At 42.7% G+C, this 4,471-nt stretch overlaps 1 protein-coding gene across 4 annotated transcripts in view; it reads right to left on the bottom strand.

The window, feature by feature from the left end:
- Positions 1-2,396, bottom strand: part of LOC139629902 (MAM and LDL-receptor class A domain-containing protein 1) — a 115,584-nt gene extending 113,188 nt beyond the window's left edge. For 3 of the 4 annotated variants that reach the window (XM_071492866.1, XM_071492865.1, XM_071492868.1), the window contains exon 1: positions 1,718-2,396. The gene's annotated coding sequence lies outside the window, so the exon portion shown is untranslated. The remainder of the gene's footprint in view (positions 1-1,717) is intronic. The other variant, XM_071492869.1, reaches the window with a different exon arrangement.
- Positions 2,397-4,471: the final 2,075 nt, after the last annotated feature.

The raw sequence follows: 4,471 nt of genomic DNA, 5'->3' as shown, positions 1-4,471 counted from the left end.
CTTATCAGACTTCTCCTTATATCCTTATTGCTGGAAGTTTGCAAGTTAAATTTAGCTGAATACTAATTGCTAAACCACCTGAAATCGGCTGCAGAGATACTATACAGCAGCAACAGTCCAACACATCAGTTTTCATCTCTTAACACTGACATTTGCAGTGATCATTTTGTATTATTCATCATTCAGATATTGATTCAGAAACATAACATAAAATGAACAAATGCAACATTCAATTATAAATGTTTTTTTCACAGCAGAGTAACATTTCTGTATCATTTTCAATAAGGCAAAAGTCTGAATTGAATTCCATCAGATTAACATAAAGGCTGCAGCTGCAAAAGGTTTAACATGCACACATAAAGTGTGTGCTACCTCCTTCTAAGATCACTGCAATAAATGTAATATGTTAATCTTCATCTCCAATGTATATAAAAAAAATAAAATCAATTTTAATAAACTGCTCTGAAAGTACCACTTTTACGTGATTAGATCAGATCAGTCTATAAAAACAATTTGCCCCTCATTGTGATACCAGTTGAGGGAAAGGAGACTTAAAAGCCACTGTGACAATCCGACCATTTGTCTCTACTTTAGTGTTAATTTTCATTCATACACACTGGACGGACAAATCAATGAATATCTAGCAAAACACTTCACAAACAGCATGTAAGCAAACAGGAACCAAACAATTAGGTACCAATTCATTCACTGCTTGTTCAGGTGCTCTCAACCAGGCAGCAGAACTCTTTCTCTAACGATAACTGATGAAATTGATGTGGAAATGTATCAGTGGATTCACTGTGAGCAGAAACAGTGAGTGTTTCTTCAATGCCAAAATTCAACGTATGTCTAATGTTACTTCTCACCATACTAAAATTATGGACAATACAGCATTGCAAAACAATACTTTGATACAGGTTATCCAAGGTTAGACCAAAAACATTCACAGAGGGTTATTTTCACATCAAATGCATCAATGTATCATACTTTGTGCACTTTTAAGCACTGTGAAAAAGTTGTATGCACATTAGATACTTGCATTTTCATCTGTCTTTCACACAACCCTGTATTTTTCAGCATGACAGCAACGCCAAAAATACAATCAGTCATAAAGAACTGTCTTCAGCTACAAGAAGGTCCTGTTTTAAAGACAAAGGGTGGTCAAATTTATTTCTGTATAAGGCCCTTTTGATTGATTCAACTGATTAATTATTATTATTATTATTATTAAAAAAAATATTGATGACATTATTTTTTTTTAAAAGCATCTTCACTTAACTTTTAATGGCTAACACCTTTCCACAGCACAGACTGCATCAAAGAGAGCCTACAAGCCCTACAGTATTGTAGTCGTTGTTTAAAGCCATTTACTCACAGAAGAATGAATATTCAGCTAAATCCTAACAGACCCTCGGCTCAGGCTCATTCACAGAAAACACCCCGTCACACACTTTGACCGAATAGGCAATAAATACACAAATAAGACGAAAAAAGACAAAACCAATCCCTCTTCTCCTGCGACTGTTTATAGTAGTCAGTAGTTGTAACAACAGCCTCAGGCACCTAAGGTAATGCCACACATCCACAACATCAACAGGACCACAGCTCGGTGCTCAACACTCCTACATAGCCACAGAAAGACGTGTAAGCGAAGGGAACCAGCGAGGACAGGCACACAGATACAGATACAGGCAAACAGGAGTTAAATGTGACTCACATTATAAGAAGACGACGTCAATCCAACCGTCCCTCATGTGGACGAAGTATCCACGGTGGCACTTCCTGCCCAAGTGTTGGTCCCGTCTGTTGACAAATCTTCCGCCGCCATTTTTAAAACCAACGTTCACTCTCCCGGTTGTTTCAATTAGCATAAAATGAATTGTCAACTCGCTAACGTTAGCTGTGAATTATGGTTTCACTTTTACACGGACTATTCCGTCGACAGTTCCGCAGCGTTGTCGGCTCATTTATTGCTAATTGCTAATTGCTAATCGTTGCTCAACCGTTAGTAATTAAACTCAAACGCCGTCAGCTTCACCTGCGCTTCCCTCCGTCGGCGGACGTCGGTAAAGGTGCGTAACTATTTTTGTCCACACGGACTGGACGACGTTTACCAGAGGTTAAATCCCGGCCATAGGTCCTTAGGTACTGGTCATCGTTGCGGTCTGTCACTCTTGGGGCTCCACTCCTGGGTCTGTCACGAACTCTGCCAGTGGTTCTGTGTCTTGATGCACTTTGAGACACACCAAGTTCACGAGCAACATCTGGCTGCCCGCCACCGACCCGAACTGTGAGTAGTGTAATTTGAATAGGTTTGGTTTTGATTTGATTTCCATACGATTTTTAAAAATATTAAGATGAGTGAGATTTTTTTTCCACAGGTGACCCACAAACTCAAACTCCAGACTAACTGAGCCTTCAACACCATCATCCCGGCTCTGCTGCAGGACAAGCTCTCCCAGCTGAGCGTGCCTGACTCCACCTGCAGGTGGATCACCGACTTCCTGTCTGACAGGAGGCAGCACGTGAAGCTAGGAAAGCACGTGTCTGACTCCCAGACCATCAGCACTGGATCCCCGCAAGGCTGCGTTCTTTCTCCTCTGCTCTTCTCCCTGTACACCAACACCTGCACCTCCAGCCATCAGTCTGTCAAGCTCCTGAAGTTTGCAGACGACACCACTCTCATTGGACTCATCTCTGATGGCGATGAGTCTGCCTACAGGTGGGAGACTGACCGTCTGGTGACCTGGTGCAGGCAGAACAACCTAGAGCTAAACGCTCTGAAGACAGTGGAAATGATAGTGGACTTCAGGAAGAGCCCAGCCCCACCCACCCCCATCTCCCTGTGCGACTCCCCCGTGGCTACCGTTGAGCATTTTCGCTTCTTGGGAACCACCATCACACAGGATCTCAAATGGGAGCTAAACATCAGCTCCCTCATCAAAAAAGCTCAGCAGAGGATGTATTTCCTGAGGCAATTGAAGAAGTTCAACCTGCCAAGGACTATGATGGTGAACTTCTACACCTCCATCATTGAGTCCATCCTCACCTCCTCCATCACCATCTGGTACGCTGCTGCCACGGAGAGGGACAATAACAGACTGCAGCGTATCATCCACTCTGTTGAGAAGGTGATTGGCTGCAATCTTCCGTCCCTCCAGGACCTGTACACCTCAAGGACTCTGAGGCGTGCAGGGAAGATTGTAGCTGACTCCTCCCACCCTGGACACAAACTCTTTGTGACACTCCCCTCTGGCAGGAGGCTGCGGTCCTTCAGGACCAAAACCTCTCGCCACAAAAACAGCTTCTTCCCATCTGCTATTAGCCTCATCAACAAGGCTAGAGAGCCCCACTGTTGCTGATCAATTGCACCAATCACCAGAAAAAATTCCTTGTATGTGAAAACATACTTGGCAATAAAACTGATTCTGATTCTGATTCTGATTCTGATCTGTAGGAATATTATGTTCAGAACACTCAGATTTTCACTCACACCTGTAGTGACTTGTAAATGTAAAGTTTGTATTTGAATATTGCCACTTTTCAATTTTCATTTTATATGGTCATAGGAGTGTGTGAAAATGAAAATGCTAATTGGATTGCTGCATTTTCTTTTTCATTAAATGGTGTGTACTGTCACATGACTGCTGGCCTGAGCAGGACAGGTGTGCTGACTGGGCAGCTCACACAGGTGTCTTGAGTTTTCTTTGTTCTGTGTCCTGAGCTCATTCTCTGATTGGCCTTCAGTTGAGCTGCTTCCCTCCATCTTTCCACCTTTGTTCCTGAGTGTGTAGAGTGAGTAGTTTATTTCATTATATTTCCTCCAGTCATGTTTATCCTGTTGAACATCTAATCTCCTTGGTGAGCTGGATTAGTTACTCACTTGAGATTCAAATGTTGGCAGTTGTGTTGTGTTCACTTCACACTCAGACTTTATGAGCAAACAGTGAAGTCTTGATTGGTGCGAGGTGTCAGATGAGGTTCAAATTGTAAACTGGACACCACTGAAATCCAGGACGACCACAGCTGCCGTTTTCAGTTTGCTGCAGAGGCTTTTCTTTATTTTGAAGGAGGCTCAGTTAGTCTGGAGTTTGTGTTTGTGGGTCACCTGTGGAAAGAAAATCTCACTCATCTTAATATTTTTTAAAAATCGTATGAAAATCAACAGTAGTTAGCAGGTTTCTGGGGCAAGATTACTCAGCTTTAGCAGCAAAAATCCCCCCCCCCCCCCCACACACACACACACCAAACAAACCTATTCAAATGATATGGTTGTTATGGTTTAATATTTGAGTTCATGGTCTTGAAGAAAACGCATGTTTAAATTCAGACACAGAGCAATACTTCAGTCCTGTCACTAGAGGTCACCACAGACCTGCAGCTCAGAGAGGAGCTTCCTCCTGTGGGCTCATTGTGTGCACATCCTCCTAAACTTTGATTAATCAGTCAAAAAACTGTTGCTGAGTGACTC

The sequence above is a fragment of the Trachinotus anak genome, unplaced genomic scaffold (genome assembly GCF_046630095.1).
Source record: "Trachinotus anak isolate AG129_WGS33_773 ecotype Australia unplaced genomic scaffold, CSIRO_AGI_Tana_v1 ptg000012l, whole genome shotgun sequence".
Taxonomy (NCBI): Eukaryota; Metazoa; Chordata; class Actinopteri; order Carangiformes; family Carangidae; genus Trachinotus; species Trachinotus anak.
The sequence above is the reverse complement of the archived record's forward strand: the minus strand, read 5'-3'. Positions and strand labels throughout refer to the sequence as shown.